Source organism: Apteryx mantelli, chromosome 4 (assembly GCF_036417845.1).
Source record: "Apteryx mantelli isolate bAptMan1 chromosome 4, bAptMan1.hap1, whole genome shotgun sequence".
Lineage (NCBI taxonomy): Eukaryota > Metazoa > Chordata > Aves > Apterygiformes > Apterygidae > Apteryx > Apteryx mantelli.
The window spans coordinates 63,569,353-63,587,931 of NC_089981.1; the positions used below are offsets into that span (position 1 = coordinate 63,569,353).

An 18,579-nucleotide genomic window follows, 5' to 3' on the forward strand; every position below is an offset into this window, starting at 1 on the left:
GTGGCTTTTCTTTTTATTTATTCCAGATCAAGCTTTCTGAGTTTTATTAATGTACGAAAGTTTGGGGTATGCATTGTAAAATGTCAAAGTTCTTTCTTGCGATGCAAAGAATTATAGCAATGTAGCTGGATTGGCCTTTAATGGGTGACAGTCTTACTTTATAATACTGTGCTAGGCTCAGAACACAATCATGCCTTTTTTCACAACTTCACATGCCTTATTCTCTTTTGCAGAAAGTCAGTAGATTCTCCTAGGTTCTGCAGGCAGAACCTCATCTGACTGTTGCAAGCGGGAGGAACACCTGTCATACTAGAGACATGGGTCCTCTTTTCCATGTAAGGTAATCCTCCTGCAGAACAAAATGAAAAATTGTTTCTGTTTAACAGTTCCTAACAAGAAATGAGCCTACACTAAGATGGTCCTGGGGAAAATTGCTGCTCCTTCCTTCTAGAAACCTTTCTCTGGACTCTAGACTATTTTGAGAAAGTGCAGAGTAAAACAAGGACTTTGCTGAATTATGGTGGACTGTCACAGTAAAAACATGGGGCCTTCTGTGTATTCTTCCAGGACATCTCCTTGATAACACCACTTCCCTCTTTCCAGCCTCCTCTCAAATTCTGCCAGTCAGGCCTGGAAAAGCTTTGGTGTGGTATCCTCAGCTTCAGCTGCAAAGACCTGAATCCAGCTTAGTTGTCCTTTGTTTAGGAAGAACAAAAGTTGATGTTAAGTGGAAGAAAAGTATTGATGTATGTGGGTGCATTCCAAAGATTGTAGTGTAGAAGACTGACTGTGATGTACCAGGAATGCCTTAGTTCCCATTAACTCTGAGCTGCTGGAAACATGAAAAAAAGTTTTCTCTGTTCCCCAGACTACCATCTGCTTCCAGATCCCAGCAGTGAATTCACTTATGTTTTGTCAGAAGGCTCTTGAGGCAAGGGATATCTGTAGTCCTTTGTCCAACCATGTTTCTAGCAAGGAAGAACTTTTCTAAGCTGGCTCAGCCTCAAGGACTCTTTTTCATGGCATTGGCACCAATTGGAAAATGAACAAATACCACCCTGCAGCTAAACTGCAGTAATTGGCTGTTTATGTGCTGTAGCCTGACTCAGTTTAAAAGAAGAAGCCAGATTTCAAGCCTTCCTTGGTACAGGTAGATTACATTGTGTTTACCTTTGACCAAACATGTTGATCAAAGGCTGTTTCTCTTTTCAGCCTTCATCCCCTCACATACACCCGTTCTTGATACTTCGGTCACTGAAGCCCATCTTTCTCCTATCTCCCAAACTCAAGGACAGTCTGCATTATAGCTTATCTCAAAAGCACAGAATACAAGGGCTTTACAAAAGGTTTTGAATCCAGTCACATTTTAATCAGTACAAGAAGTAGATAGATCTAGACCAAAAAAGCACTGACCTATATGTGTTGCTCCCTGCCTTTGTTTTCCCACCTTTCTGCAGTATTTGGTAGAATAAGAGACAGCATGTTTTAAGAATTTCACAGTTCCTCTTCCACATCTCTTCTTCTGCCTCTCTCTGTCCCCTTTTTCAATTCTTTTTCATGCGTTTCTATTTTGGAGATTTTTCTGCTCTCTTCTCCCTGCATGTAAACTTAGACTTTTTTTTTTTCGTTTCAGGAATCTTCCTTTGTGTATCCCTAGTAAAAGAGGAACACTTTTGCTAGCTTGTTATGTAGCTTCTTCTGAAAGCAGGCATGTGTCAGGAACCTTGTGAGCTTATGGCTTTCCACATATTAAGTCACTTAGTGATGCAGCAATTTAATTAAATTAACCAGAATTCGTAGATTGTACATAGACAGATATCCCAGATCATCTTAATATGAGCTTTTAGAGTGATCAGCACTCTGCTGGTGTTTAATCCACCAGACTGGCATATGGAATGTGGAAGAGCAGAATATCTCCTTATTAACAATTGTTATTTTTTCATGTCAGCAAGTATGATCTTAATATTTGAGAACCTGGGAGTACAGTCCCTTGTTTTATCTCATGTACCAATTTTATCAACCTCATGCCACATCCTGTTTCATGCCTGGAGTTTATCCCTCTTTTTTAATGAATCCAGATGATTCAACAGACTGTCTTAAAGGCGTGATAGATGAAGGTCATCCCACCAGAGTCTCCCAAAGAGAAGTCTCACTCTTCTTTGTAAGAGTGATTACAGCTTCACAAGAAGAAAGGCCCAAATGTCCTCTGTGGGAAATTATGACTATCTGTAGCATTTGGTCAGTGATTTCTGCAGACAGTTGCAACACATCTAATGAAGCTTTGCAGTTTGAACAATCAGAACATAAGCTGTAATTCACAAAACTCAGAGTTGTTCCTCATTTTCAAGATAAGCAAACCTTTTATTCAACCTGTATTAATAAATGCTTGTCCTCAAATTCTAGGGTATTTTCTGTGTGCTGGGCTTCCTTATCAATAGAAGCTATCTGTCCCTTCAGAGTAGTGTTCTGTTCCCTTTTTTTGTGATAAACAAGTCTGTTTCTACCCCTTCAGCTGTGTGAAGGCTACAGGTTGTTAGACTTTCTGATGTGAAGAATACCTTTCAGGCAAGAGGAATAAACCTTCTGGTCTTTGACTTTGTCACTGCACTGCTTTCTTCAGAAAGAAATCCATTGTAGGATGGACGATGAGATGGGCTCAATGCAGAAATGTTTTGCAACCTAGTCATGAGGCTCTTCTCATCAATTTAACTTTAGATATTTTCCACTGTCAGAACCTGCTGGATTCTAGGCAATAGTATTGTGCAGTCATTTTTACTCATCCAAACATTTACCTAACTATTGGCTTATTTGCTTTCTTGGATGCATTGACAGCCTCTGGGGAATATTGAATGCTTATTAAGATAATGATCTTCAACTTTGAACTCTGTTAAGATGCAGTCTGAAGAAGAGAGGATTGTTGGTATGTGGTGGCAATAAATGGAAAACAGGGCTTACTAATCTTCATTAGCGTTTTCCATCCTATCCAGCAGATGGCATTGAAAATGTACCTGCTGCTCTCTCTTCTTGCAGCTTAAATGCCTTAACTGGAATCTTAAATCCTTCAGGCTGTACTTGTTCTTTGGTGCATGGCTGCAGATCACTTCCTAATGAGGATTTTGAGTGTCTCTGCCTAAGTGAGTAAAATAAAAACCAACACATCCATGGATTAATGAGAAGGGAATTTAATGATGGCATGCTGTACCCTCATGACAAAATCTGTTTTCAGGATTTCAAAGTATTTCTTTAAACATTTAGCACTTGGGCAAGCCCTGTTAGTAGTCTTCTTTTTCCTGACTTACGTTGTTTGTCTGTCCATCTGCTTGTCTGCCAGTCGTCTTGGTATTTGTGTCATGTGGACAAATTAGCAGTGATCTTTCAATAAGCTTGGCACTGAAGGCAACATAAGCCCTCATGCTTTTGGAGTAGTCCTACAGTACTCACGAGCTCAGACCTGCCACTTGGTTCCCAGAGAGGGCACAATTTCTTCAAGCCAATGGCAGCATCCGTCCCAGTGAAGGGAATGTCTTAAGCAGGTGGCACTAGAAGTTTGTAGGCCCTTTCCATATGGGTCACTGGGAGGAGGGAAGAACGTGGATGTTGGTGATATTTAGGGTGGTTGTTGCTTCTTCTGATTAAATCAGGAGGACAGTGGGATGTAGTGCACTGATTCAGATGATAACTAGCTGTGGCAACAAAGCTGAGAAGTAGAAACATCTTTATAGATAAAGAGAACTTCAGTTCTCTAGCACTTTATCTTTGTTTCCTGTCTTCTATATATTTTGTTACCTTTATTCTTCATTTCTAGTAAATATGTTGTTCTGTACAAGCATCACTGTACGCATAAGTGAGGTGAAGTACTTAGCTGCTCAGGAACAGTAAGATAATCTGCAAGAAATGATAAAAATGTGTGACAAACCCAATTACTGTGTGAAGTTACCATGAATGGACACGTCAGAACTATGTAGAATGGCTTCATTTGCCTGATATAGTTTATATATTATCCCATATTTTCATTGTAAGTTACCAGCAACCCATTTCAGAGTACTTAGACCTGTTTGTGTTGGGGCTAGTGAACATTTGTCTCTAACTTTCTAGATCCTATGGGATTAAAAATACTTTCTACCAGCTGCTTTGTTTCCTTTGTTTCTGAGGACCTGAGTTAAGGTGGAAACCAGAGCTTTTTGCTCTCTCCTCCTCCTCTTCCAAACAAATTATCTGTGATTCCTCTTTTCTGATGACTGTAAACACCACTACTATTCTGTCCCTTATTTAGCCTTGTGACCTGGGTATCATCTTTGACTGGAACCTCTCCCATAAGTCCAGGCATCCAAGCTATAAGTTAAATTTTCTCTCATTTTTCCACATAACTTTTCCTATCTTTCCACACAACTACAGCTCTTATACAAGTTCTAATCATATTATGCCTTTCCAGAATCCTTTTCTCTAATCTTAACAACTCTTGTTCCACTCACAGCTATTCAGACCGCTGCTGCAAAGATCAGCGTATCATTTTGACTGTGATCAAAATCTCCATACATTTTTCCCCGGCTGCCACTGCTGTATCATATCAAACTTAAACCACTTTTTTCATTTTCAGAGCTTTTTTCTGCTTTATCTATCATACTGCATTCAGTAACAAGAAGTCAGCAGCCATTTCCAGTCAGTCAAGAATGCAAATTACTATGAACCATTGCTATGTTTCCTAAGAAACTCTGGTTTCCCTTCTCACCTGGGGAGCATGCTCTGTAAACATCCAGGGAGCTATCTCATCCTCCTTCCTTCTTTTGTACGGTATTTATAACAATCTCCATAACTGGTAAGATGATGAGGTGTTGTGTGTGTGACACTCATCAGTGTTGTCTCACTTCTCTGTGCACCTCTGGTGTCCATCTATATTTATAGGGTATCTCTTCTAAGCTCTTTAGAACAGAAATCCCTTGTCCTCTACTTGTACACCATGTAACAGAAGGTACCTGATCAAAAATCAGCAGCTTCCAGGCATTGTAATAATGAGTCAAGATGTGCGTCAGCATAACTAGAGTAACTATTTTATTTTAAAATACTTGTCAATCTAGCATCCTGTCTGTTTTCTTCTCTTTATGTTGGTACTTTGTTGGACACACAGGTTATTCTGCTTTGGCATTGCATGTCCTAACAGCAGATCTGTATGGAATAAATTTTGCGAAGAATTTCGTGAAGGTTTTTGATACCATAGACGCAGTTTTCTGCAAGAATATCCAAGGCTTTTCACTGTTTCCTTAAGAAGCAGTTCTAGGAAATACTGCAAAAAGATGCATCTGGTATTTGGGACCAGGTTCAGCACCTGTTACCTTTTGGCACCTAGCCAGAATGTCCTAGTTAGGAATATAATTACTCTAAGCTGTTTGTGAAGTCAGATCTTAATTAGTTGAACTGCTGTTTTGGAGGCCTGTGTCTCTTTCTGAAGATTTATATGAGGTTCTCAACTTAGGCACCTCGGTCAGGAACCTGAATTTAGTTGGGATGGATCGGTCTTGGATCTGAAACACAGTTCATGAAAGTAAAATAGGATTTCCTTATTTCATAACATTCATGTTCCCTCAATCTTGGAACTTGACAAAGAAAGGTATATTTACCTTTTCACTGATGGGGGAGCCTGAGGGATGGAGAAGTCCCATAGTAGGTGAGTGATTGTGTCAGGAATAGAAACCAGGTTTCCATTTGTGGGCTGGTATGCTGTCTGCTGGAACATACTGCCAGTTTAACCAACCAATTGCATCCATCAAATAAAACTTTAAGTAACACAACTCTGTTGTATTTGAGGTAATACTTTCTGACACCAAAATAATAGTTATGAACAGTATTATCTTAAACAGAACAGGAATTACTTAAAGTTCAAATGTGGCAGCAATTAGTCACAGCCTGGCCGTTTCTTCTGTTATAAAATATTGGATGGGAGAGAGTGGAGTAAAATTTGTACTCAGGACCTTAACTTTCTATATAAATTGAATGTGCTTGGCAGGACATAATGTCTTTAAATGTTTTATGTCTTGCATATAAATAGCAAAATCTTTTTTTGAAGAATTTGTAAAATAATTGTAATTCGCTGTTAGTTAAGTTTGAGAAAGTTAACAAATTAAGTATGGTCTTCATATGCATTTGTAATCAAAGTATTAGTTAAACTACACTAGTGTAGTTTTCTTCCTTAACAAAGGCTTGTCATTTTGGTGGGTTTGAAAACCAAATAGTTGGTATGAGTTAAGATAAAAGGTGGTGACACAAGTATCTGTACTTGGGCCACCTTCACTTAATAGCTCTTTATAGTTGGACTGATAGCAATAGTTATGCTAAGTTTTTCTGATGCTCTACATACTGATTTTTATAGGATTTTGGTGCTTCTAAAGTAAAAATTTTCTGTCAGCAGAATTCTCGTGACAAATCTGTGTGGACTTTACAGAGAATTAGTTAAATGAAGTAATCAGAGTTTGTGTGCAGTTGGCGAAGGCTCTGGCCATGTTTATTCCTATTTTGCATGTACCCCTCAAGCATCCTGAGCTCCTGGGGTGGTCCAGAACACCTGTGTAGAGCCACAGTCCCTGGCATCACGAAGCTGTGGGGATTGCTCTTTACTTAAATGTCTTCAGGCTTGAGTGAAGCTCTAACACTCAACAAACTTGTGCCGTTTCCCACCTCCTCTTCTGCTTGACTTTAATAGTTGTGCTTTACAACCCGTATTTCTGAACAAGGTTTCATAGTCTTTTCCCAGGAAGGAAGTCTCATTTTCTGTCTTGTAACTTCAGATATTATGTGGTCACTTAAGGCAGTCTTTTGGTAGGAATAATTTCCAAACAGTCTAAAATACACCATTCGCTTCTAGACAGTTCTTATAAATCAAGAGATTTCTGTATGAGAATGTGAAAAAAATTGACCTCTTTGGTTTTAAAAGGTGACACTGTTGTTATTTTACATCTCTACAACTGAAATTGAAAATTCCTATTGACTCTCAACCATGAAAAGAATAAGAGAGGGTTTATTCAGAAAAAAATTAATGGAAGGCAATCAGATTAAAACTAGTGGAAAAGAATGCTTTTTATACAATGAATAATTTGATGTGGAACTTCCTGCCACACTGTTTATTGTTTTGTTTTGTTTTGTTTGACCAAGTACTTAGGAGCTATTGAAAAAGAATCAGACAATTATAAGGATGATGAGAACATTTCTAGCTATACCAGAATAAAATATAAAATAAAGTATGAAATGTCAACCGCCTCAGGATATAAATCAAGCACTTAGGAAGAGCAGGAATCTTTCGGGGCAGATTATTCCATATGTCTTCATAATGGGGTTCCTTGCATTTTTCTGTGATACTTCGCATATTGGGTACAGTCAGACAGGATACCTAACTGGGTGGATCTCTGCTCTGCTCTATCAATTCCTATGTTCATTTATAATTTTCATGTGTACAGATGTGACTGATTATTGTTTAATAGAAAACATTTCTCCAATATACAGTATTACTGTTTTCTTGGGACTGGTCTTAGATCCTGTCTGTTGGTAGGATTTTATATACAAGATTTTAATATGTGATAAAGGATGTAAATTCAGATCATGCTTTGAGTAACATCTCTAGGGAGAACATTATTATTAAACCTTTTTGAGGAGGTCCCCAGCGGCAGCTCTATCGAGCAGGTGGCTTGTGTGGCACAAGCACATAGGGAGTCAGGAGCCTGTGTCTTATCAGAGCATATAATCTAAAAATCACTCAGCCTGCTTCTCTCTCCTGGGGAGATGACGACGACAGTGGACTCCTATGCTAAAAACTAATTGTTACTTGTAGTAGACGTCATTCAACACAAATCCCAGCAGAAAAAGGCTGGGTGATGGATGTTTCTGGGTAACAGGCCAAGCTGTCATTTGGTTTTCAACAGATAGTTTTCTGTGTTGCCTCAATATTTTCATGCCTAGTACCTGGCTTACTTGAAAATAGAGATCATATTAAATTAAAAAAAAATATTACAATTTCTGTTTACTAATGTATATATGTAAAACTTGGAGGCAGAAACAGCACCTCCCCCCTCTCAGGGCATATAATATACTGTCTCTTGACTATGGTGCCCAGGTTTCCTGGCTGGAACAGTAAGCAAAGCAGTTTCTGGGTGGAGGGGTTAGAGGCTAGGAAACAAAGTTGAGCGGGGTTATAGCAAGCAGGTAATGTTTGGGAAAAGAATGCAGGATTGCATATACATCCTGGGCTGTATTGACAGGAGCATAGCCAGTAGATTGAGGGAAGCAATTGTCCCCCTCTACTCAGCACTTGTTAGACTGTATCTGGAATACTGCATCCAGTGGTGTCCTACCTGTCCCAGTATGAGAAAGACATTGATAAACTGGAATGAGTTCAGTGGAGGGCCACAAAGATGGCCAGGGGGCTGAAGCAATTGCCCTGTGAGGTTAGATGAGGGAACTGAACTTGTTCAGCCTGGAGAAGAGGTGACTTTGTGGGGACCTGATAGCAGCCTGCTAGTACCTGTGAGGAGGTTAATGAGAAGACGGTCAGACTCTTCACCAGGCTGCATGACAGGAGGACAAGAGACAATGGGCATAAATTGAAACAAGAATGGCTGGATACAAGGACATATGTTTTCACCATGGGAACAGTCAAATATTAGAAGGATTGCTAAGAGAGAATGCACAGTCTCCATCCTTGGAGGTATTTTAAGAGTGGCTAAAGCCCTGAGCAGCCTGGTCTGTTTTGAGCAGGAGGTTGACAGGAGACCTCCCAAGGTCTTTCAAACCTGAATCATTCTTTGATTCTGTATAATTTTCCTCATATGATATTGTGTTGCATACCTCTTTCATTTGATTCATTCTCTTTTCATAGATTAAACTTTCTTCAGTGTTTTCTTTATGTCCTCCTCTTTTATTTATTTATACCTCTTCTACTCCCCTCTCCCTTTACCATCTCCACATATGTCTCTTCGCCTCATCATCACTACATCTCTGGAGTCTTCTGGGTTCTTCTGGCTTTTGAAGCTTCTTCAATACCCCTCAATACCCCTCAAACCTCTCAGAGCAATCTTTCTGGTCAGGAAAGCTATGGAGTCTCTTCATGGCTATCACCACTTTTCTTCTGCTTTATTTTTCTGAGCCATCTTCTAGGTGGTCTGCCCTTTGCTGTGCTGTGGTCCCTCAGTTCTTCGTTTTCAGTAATGGATGAAAACGACTGGTCTGCTCAAAAAATAACTATGGTACTGGTATTCAACTCTCATTAGAGGAGAAAGTAATGGTAGATTTGGTGTTAGACCAGTGGAGACCAATGGCATGTATGTGTTGTAAATAAACAGATGAAGAGATTTTTGGAAGTAAAAGAGTACCAAAGGTAACAGGGCTGCTCTTGATTCTGTAGCATAAAAAGAGGGTTTTTTTAGGAGAGGCAGTTAATTAGTATGCTCTAGGTTTTATTTTTGGGTGCATCTTTTACATTTGCATGGAAATCTGGCCTTACCCCAGTTGCATCTGAGCCCATTTAGAGCTAAATAGTAATAATTGTAGCAGAGCCCGCGTGTTTATATTTTAATATCCAAATAGCCCTGAGTGGTATCGCATTCTGTTATCAAGTAGGTCAGATTTTTCCCTGTTTTTGACTCTTCCAAATGTACATCTTTTTTTCACTATTCACTTGGACTTGACTTAGTGTTTGGATGCTGTGAAAGCCGTAACATTGCTGAATTAGTGTATTTCCTCAGATGTCTTGCCACAAGCCTGGAGTTGGTATAGGTAGTTTTGAATTCCCTGAACCCTGTTCTGGACCTCCAAATATTCCTCAGCTGAGGGTATTGTTGACAAGAGAAGAGGATCATGGTGAGCAGCAGGCGTGATACTTGGCATTGGAATGACTGAAAAGAAGCTGGTCTCAGTCAAGCAGTGAATAGACAGGGGAGGAAGAAGGTGAGGATAAGGGCAGTCATTAAAGAAATTCGTCAGTGATTCACATATGAAATTCATCAGTGATTCATATGGAGGAAAGAAGAATCTTTTGAGTGGTGATAACGACTGTGAAGGTTCTCTTCTGCTAGCATGCAGCCAGAGCCCTCAAACCGTGTATTACTGCTGTTCCATAATTCTGATTTAACTAAGTTTGAGTTTTTGGCTCTGGAACACTGAAATTTGAATAATTTGCTTGTATTTATCCATACAGAATTTTTACGTGGAGTATTGCAAATTACAGAAGTCCTCTATATAATATGATTGTGTTATATCATTGCTTTACTATAATGGAAAAAAGGAATCTTCGTTTCCTTTGTGTGTAGATCAGATAATACTGTTCAGTCATAAAAAGTGTGGGTCGTCTTTTCATGGAGGTCTTCAGTTTTGATAATTCATTATTGTGTCTAGGGTTACACTGATCTACATTGAAAACTATTTCAGTGAGGAACCTTGAGGATTAGAAAATATTAAAAAAAATTAGTCTGTTTTTTAGAGTAAAGACAAATCTCTGGACAAATAAATACAGAATATTTTAGTATGAACTTCCTTTATCGAGCTGTCTCTTCTCATAAAGCTTATGGATGGAAGTTAAATTAAAAAAATCAGTTCTGCTTCACAACTCAAGCCATTAGATAGCCTATTGAAAGGGACTTGTTCCTTCCTTTTGGAGGGCAAGGAAGCCATATAGTTCTTGACACAGAGCTGCAAACCTCCCTTTAAACCTCCCTTGTTGTGTTCTGATCGGATTTGTTTGTCCTGACTTGCATAACCATAGTTTGTATCCCAACATTATTAGCCAATAGGAGTATAGGGACTTACATAATCATTACACGATTATTTTTCAGTAACTGTACTGTAAATATGTAATTCTCTCTACTCCTAATAACTCTTAATCCCTTTGTTCCTATTGGCTCCTGGGCTCAGATTTTTCCCTGGCCCGCCTGCCCAGCCACTGATAAGACCTGAAAAAATTATTACTTTCAAGGTTCACCTGCTTTGCTCCCAACCAGTGAATACCTGCTTCCCTGCATAGGCAAAGGACACTCGACAATATGGTGCACTGTTTCATGGGAATTTAGAGAGAGCTTCTACCTGCGTGTCTTCTGACACGTTCACCTCCACAAACATTTCATGTCCAGCTGCATCCATATATTCAGCACAGACCTCTCCAGCTAGTTCATTCATGTGTGTTACACTTAAGACTTGTTGGGCAAACAGTTTTGATCTCATTTCTGCATGTTGCAAAGGTAAAGAAGATTCCTCTTTGAGATACTGTGGTGAGAAGGCATAAATCAGCAGCAGTTCTTGACACTCTGCAGAGGTTGGGAGGGCCTGAAGAGATTACTTTCCTTTTGTTGCAAGTAGGTAGAGAAAAAACTTCAGAGTGCCTCATGTTAAAACATGCCCCATTTCTATCCCAACATTTGCTTCCAACATCTGTGGGACTAAGCGGTCAAACTTTCCCAGGCTATACCTGTTCTAGTGGTAATTTACACTAGTATAATTCCTTTCAGATATACTTTAAAATATCCTCAACTTCCATCTAAAATTGGCTTTAATACTGCATTTAATATTAGAAGCATAACTTAAATTTGTTTCTTTAGCCTTAAAAAATATTTGAAAATCATTTTTCTGTGTTTAATTAGCTTTATGAGTCAGCACCTGGTCTCAGGTCTTGACATTTTTGGCATGTGGATTTTTTTTTGTGTATTTGACCTTGGCTTTATTCCAGAATAAATATTTTAAGCTGCTAGTTGCATATTTTTTTTGTCTTCAGTCTGAGACTAGGGGGCAGACATAAGCAGCACTGAGAGAAGTGAACTGTATAAACCACAATTAGAATTGCAGTGCACAGGTGTCTGAAGATCTTATACAATTGCCAAGCTATTTGTTTCTCAAATGAGAGGGGCTTTGGGAGTGTATTTTGGAGAATAAAGGGAGCAGAAGGGCTTCCTTAGGATGATTTTTTTTTCTTTTTTGAATCCTAGTTTAAATTCTTCCATTTGATGCATTTGATACCTTTACAGAATCAGCATGATGAATAGTTAAGTGATCTACTGTTGCTGGTCATGGAATTTATAACTGCTCTCAGGTAGGAATCAGCATTTAAGAATAAAAATTTCTTGCCTGCTAGCTTTTCTTTGAACGTCAGATTAGGTTTTGTAGTTTAAAAATCTGAATGCCAACCTTCAAGGTAGACAACTTGCAATGATACTAAAGGAGAATGGCTTTTAGCATAAGGATTATGGGTTAGTTCTGCTGCAGATGCCTGAGGATTTCTTTGGGAAGGTTGGAATCTTAAATCTCTATGCTAGTCATATACAAAGTGTTATTGCAATGAAAAAATAGTGAAGTGAATAAACACCAGCTCACGGTGCAAGACACTTGATGTATCTAGAGCCTCAGTGTTCACTGTATTTTGCAATTTAATGCACAAGGTTTTTTTGTTTTTTTTTTAAGTTCTGTATTTCTGTGTGCTCCACTGTGGCAGATCTGTATTCTTGGGATGTAAGGTTCCATTAAAAAATAAATAAGAATCACAGCCCCCACTCCCCCCACATACACTCATTTTCTATAATATGGTAATGATATCACCGTAGCAGTAATTACGGGTCATCTTCATTTCTTTCATCTCTGCTGGTTCTGATGGCTTCATTCCTTTGACAGAGAAGATTTGGCTCTGGGTGCTGTGATTATTTTGTTAAGCATTATTCGAATAGACAGGAGTGAGAGAAATTAATCAATCCAAATGCAATTAGCATCATGTTTAACCCAGTGATGGACGTCTCAAGGTGAAACAGCCAGGGGAGTTTCATACATTATTATTCAATCCAGTGGCTCTTATCTAAATTATAATCAAGAGAGGGTTTTATTGGCTTCGTGGAGAGGAGATGTAACTCTTTCCCTGCTCTGGGGGTCAAAGGGATCGGGCCTTTGGCCTCACAGGATGCTGGCTGTGGTCAGCCCCTAGGAAAGGGAGGTACTGTAGGAGTTTCATTTAACATAGGGGTCGCTCAATACAAAATATCTATATATCCTAATATCTGTGACCTGGAACGTAAGTTTAGTAGCCCCCTGGACATTGGCTAGGATGTCTTTGTCCCTTGCTTCGAGTGTTTTCATTGACTGGCTTTGCCCATCTGTATATGAATGAACACTGTAGGGTTTTTTGTTTTTGTTTTTATTACTTTTGGAGCTCTGTGAACATCATTGTTTGCAACCGAGTGCAAACAGAATGGTGCTGCCCTGCAAGGCAGGGAAATCCGATGAGGAGAACAAGCTAAATTCTTCTGCAGAGAGGGAATCTAATTTTTTTAGGGAAGATATAATTTCAGTGTTTGCTGATAACAACAATAACATTTTTGAGGAAATCTCACTCTGCAGCAGATCTAGCATTGCCATTGTGGATAATTCTGAATGATCTCTGAGATCTCTTATCAGGTACACAATAAAAAATCACTGCTGTGGATGGAGAGAAACGAGATGGAAAGAGGTCATACTTGGGATTTCATGATTCAAGACAGGATTAGGTATTTGACTCCTCAATTCCTAGGGCTCTAGCTGATACTCACTGAATAAACAGTTTCAGTGATTTAAAAGTTTACCAGCATCAGCTATTTGCCACTCCTCTGTTAGAGATTGTGCACGTGCTTGTGCCTCACCTGCTCTGGTTTGCAGCCTGGTTTTGTGCAAGCCCACCTGCTTCAGCATTTCAACACAAGTCATGCCAGACTGTGAACTACAGCTGAAGGGTAGATTCTGCTGTTTCAGTCACCAAGGGAAGGACAGTAAGGTTTTGGACAGAGTGGTGTTAATATTTTAAAATGCTGCAGCAAGACTTGACAGAGCGCATCTTTCAGAGCCTGAATTCCAGCACTGTTGCTGACTCCTTTAGTATACATCTGTACCTCACTTCTCACTGAGGCTGTGACCCCCATCTCTAAATGCAAATTAAATCACTGTATGTCTCAAGAATTTTGTGAAGCTTGATAAACTTTGCAAGTGCTTTGATATTGATTATCAAAAGATGCCATGGTAATGCAGACTTATTCCATCTGTAGGTTTCTGCTGATTTTATGTTGTCTTACCTGAAAAATGTGTTTCAGGAGTGCAAGATGTTTGGACTGGTATTCAGTGTAAATAAATGTAACAGTTTTTGAAGCACAGGTTTGAATATCTGCACGTGTCAATTCAGTCCTCAGTAAAGGGGGTTGGCACTGCATTTGCTGACCGCTGTTCTCCAGAGATGGCAGTTCCAGCTATTTGTGAATTTGGGCTCAGTGCATGAGTCACACATGCACACACCATACGTGTATGTATTCTATATAATTATATGTTATTATATATAATTATAATGAATACATATTAGTTATGTATAATAGCTATATAATTTTTACATATATTAGATTTTTCCAAGGCCACAGTCATCAGGTAGTATTTCATTTGGCAGTTATGTTAAGGAAGTATGGAGTTAGCAGAATAATTAGAGCTCTTCCTATGAAGGAAAGTTTCAGGATGAGCTGGTGCCAGCGGGCATCCCACATGGTGGTAGAATTTTTGGGGTCTGGTCTTTCTATTTATAAATATGCATGGACTGGGGAGATAAAAACAAGTTGGAGATAAAAAGTGATCCATACAGATCTCTCCTTCTAATGATCAAAGTTCAGATTATGTTGGCTGACTTGCAATATTCTATAGGTCTTTGCTGATGTAAGCCTCTTTTTTTTTTCTCTCTCTCTTTCGGTGGCTGTTTAGTAATGTCAATCTTAACATATTTTGCTGTTTTCAGATTGCCTTTTGCCTTCATCTCCTGTGGCTGATTTTATTTCCCTTCCAAATGAGCTCAGCCAAAAGATCTGGCTTTGCTATTGGCTTTCACAAGTCCACCCAAACAAGAATTACTCACAGGCAGATTCCCCTGTACCTCTTTGTATGTCCTGCCAACTAGGAAAAAGAATGGTTATGTCTTCTTATCTTAACATTGGGTAGCAGGACAAAAGAAATAATTTCTGATACAAGATAGCCTTGTTGATAGAAGGGTTAAATCAGAGTAGTGTTCTGTTGTCTCTCTGCAATTCGTGCTCTTTGCCCTGAACCGGTAATTTCAATTGGTCAGTCTTCATGGTTAAACCCTCTTGTTTTGTTGTCTCTGTACTGCTAAGACACAGCAGTAATTTTGCAGTGCATGACTGGTGCTTTAAAGGAAACCTTCTGTGTTTAAAAACAAGTTCTTTTAGTTACCATAAGTACAACCGAAAGGGACTAAATGGGCGGAAGATTTTGACAGATAAGCTGACAGACTGTGTACCTTAAGTAGGTAGTCAGTAGATAGCTTTTTTGTAGTCAAAAATGTAACATTCAAAGTGTGATATTGCAAGGCATTTCAGGGCTAAAAACATGTTCTGTTTGTAGGGCATTAATTATATTTCCAGTTCCTTTTAGTAGAAAGACACTTAGATTTTAGTCCTGCTACATTTTCAGGTCAGAGGTTATGCTACAAGAGCACAGTCAAATTTGCATCTGAGTGGTATATTTGAGGGAGAAACACAGAAGTGCTTCTTTAGTGGGGTGACTGTTTTAAAATATCTGTGGTTTGAAGATGCTCACAGGCTTTGTTCTGAGATTTTAGAATAAGCCCAGAAGACATGGTTTAGTGAGCAGGGAAAGGTATAATGATCATGATAAATGTATGATAAATACAATTTGTCATGTATCTTTTATATGGACTTTATCACCAAGTGTGTTGTGGTTGTGCATTTATGTATGTACTATGTTAAGAATGTGTGTACATGTGTGTTGCTTAGGGAGCCTCCAGGATGAGAGTTGCTTACATAACTGTAAGTCACTATTTTTGTTACTGGTTTTATAGTAGTAAATCCGCCCATTATTTCCTGGCTATCCAGTCCTTATGATGCAGTGTGTCATGTATTGTCATATATGTGAGAAGGCTTTTTATGGGGAGCAATCAGACTGGACCCCAATCTCCAGTACAGTTTTTTTTCTAATTAAATTGTCACTGGAAGGAACATCCGGAACAGCAGTTTTCATTTTCAATTGAAGAAAAAACATTATGAGTCTTTGTCATTTGATTAAAAAGTTACTTAACCTTCAAATTGCTATAGATGTAAAGATAGCTCTGAGTTTCCAATGTAATCGCCTCAAAGTTAAAATCAGGAAAATCTTTGTGTAATGAAACCCATATGTCATAGTGAAAGGATGCAAAACACTGGCAGAGTGGGCTGCTCTGGCAGGAGATTCTGCACCCAATCTTGTTAACCAGGACTGCTTTTGGTAATCCCTCATCTCCTCACTTGAAGGAAATCAATCTGTACTACTGAATCTTTTCAACCAGCAACCACAAAATTTACTGCAGAGAGGCAGCTTGGGGACAATTGTAGTAGAAAAGGAGCCCCAGGCAACAAAGCTAAATGTGGGATTGAGGGATTGAAGTTCTAAGAGGAGATTATATTAAACCTTACGCTGTTCTCCTATCAAGTAGAAATCTCTCCTTCCCCTTTCAGCCCCAGCCTGTCCTATCCAATACCTGTTCATGAGATCTGCTTCTTCCTAGGCAGAAAACTTGATTCATATAGGACAGCATTCTCTGTTAATTATAACTGCCTGATACCATTTCTCAATACAGTTTTCTGAAAGACAAGGTCTGTTCAGGTGCTCAACTTCCATTGTAACCAGTGCTGATAACATTTTAAAATGTTTTTTTCTATGGTCTTCAGTACCCTCTTCCTCCTCTCTACTAGGCAAGATTAATTTGTAACCAGGCTATTGAGATTGTATCTATTGTTGATTTTCTATTGTCGTAGATGCACAGCATAGGAAAGGTTGTAAATCGTGACTTGACATGGAGATTCATGTTTCTGTTTCATGCTGCACAGCCTCCGTAGTGCCTGTTTGCTGGTACAAAGAAACCTGCACTCAAGCCCCGTCTTCACTAGACAAGTCCCTGGTTTAAGCAGCCATTAAAAAAAAATCCCTAAGGTTTTCAGTACAGTTTTGTCCAACCTTTTAATTAAAAAATCTACCTCTATCTGCTACACTGCTGGCTTCTGCTGGTCCCTTGGGTAGCTGCTTAAGACAGGTTTTACCAGCTCTCTTAGACTGCAGTCATATTTAGAATGTGGGTGATGGTTTCTTCATTCGAAAGCTCATACCTCACTCCAGCAAGCTCCAAAAGGCCCAACTGGAAATGATATTCCCATTATTAAGAAATCATTTATCAAGCAATATTGAGCGGAAGAGTCAGTTTAATATTAGAGGCTTTTCTGTGCAAAACCCAAGCTCAAGACATACTCCGGTGCAGATTAAAGAGGAACAAAGGAGAAGAGATAGCAAGACATTTCAAAGCAGTATCATATAATATATATCTGGCCTGTGTTTACCAGGAATGCATTTAACTGTGATTCTTGGGCAGATCAGAGAGGCAGCTGAAGCAGAGAAAACAAGATTGTAAATGTTTGTGCAAATTTCCCCTTAGTTTGGCTGGGATTTGTCTGTGATATGAAGACATATTTCCTGGCCATTTTCATATATATACAAAGATGTAAGGCCCTTTCTTTCAGTTTGGCATCATATCTTTAAAAATAAAGCCCTGTTGCAAGACTGAGTATGTGAGGAGAAGAGGAATACGGAACAGCAGAAGGCTGTCTCTTGCTCCTAATGGGATTTTGTAGCAGCATGTGCGAGTTTGTTTCAGAAGTCAGAAATGAACAGATGTTGGTATAAATTACCTCTGTGTCTGATGTCTTGCAAATTAAAAGCGCGGTTGGCATCACTAAACAATTTCACCAGGTTGGGGGGGGGAAGCGGGCGGTGATTATTGTAGCAGGTCGGTAAGAATCTTTAAGCTGCAGCAGAACAGGATAGCAAGGATAAAGGAATGAAGAGTAAAATGAGAGGTCTGTGAATTAATCAGAAATGTTAACATCTCCGATGACAAGTGAACAGGAGGGCACATGCTCTGGAGCAACCCCCAACCCACAGTAATTTCACTCAGCGCACAGAAGGAGTCTATGCTCTCTGCCTGATTTATAGGGTGCAGCCCTCTTTGGGGGAACAGAATTGTCACGCATTCGTATATCTCCTATATGGGACTTGCACTCAGGAAAACTTTCCATTCTGTGAACTGTAGTTTGACTTTGCGCCTTCTCCATAGTAACATTTTAAAACCATGCACTGTTGATGGTGAAAGGCAGGGAGGTGTCAAGAAACTGGTTGAGAAATCTATTTCTAACTGAAATTTCTAGAAACTTGCATTTTTATTTAATCATGTTATTCACACATAACAATTCAGTTCCTGACAAAATAACAATCTGCTCCCTGCCCTTCCGCAGCACCTGCTACCCCTAGGTCACTTTAGCAGTGCTTAAAGATATAAGCTCCCTTGCAGATGGGGGAGTAGAGGTACAAATATGTAAATGACTTTCCTGGTTGTTCACGCTGTGAACCAGAAGCAAAGTTGGGAACGAATCCCAGATGATGTAACTTGTAGCTGGAGACATGAACCAAGCGAACAATGCAGTGATGTGCTTGAACCTGCAGCCAGCCGGAAGCAGTAACTGACACTTGCTGCAGTGGGCTATGGACTTTGAAATCTAT

The 18,579-nt window shown here is 39.3% G+C and overlaps 1 protein-coding gene across 4 annotated transcripts in view; it reads left to right on the plus strand.

Annotated features, from left to right (window-relative positions):
• The window catches only part of LIN52 (lin-52 DREAM MuvB core complex component), a 71,383-nt gene that overhangs the window by 24,814 nt on the left and 27,990 nt on the right, over window positions 1-18,579 (plus strand). Inside the window, exon 6 of one of the 4 annotated variants that reach the window (XR_010884191.1) lies at window positions 234-335. The exons of the other annotated variants lie outside the window; for them this stretch is intronic. The gene's annotated coding sequence lies outside the window, so the exon portion shown is untranslated. The remainder of the gene's footprint in view (window positions 1-233; window positions 336-18,579) is intronic. 4 annotated transcript variants of the gene reach the window in all.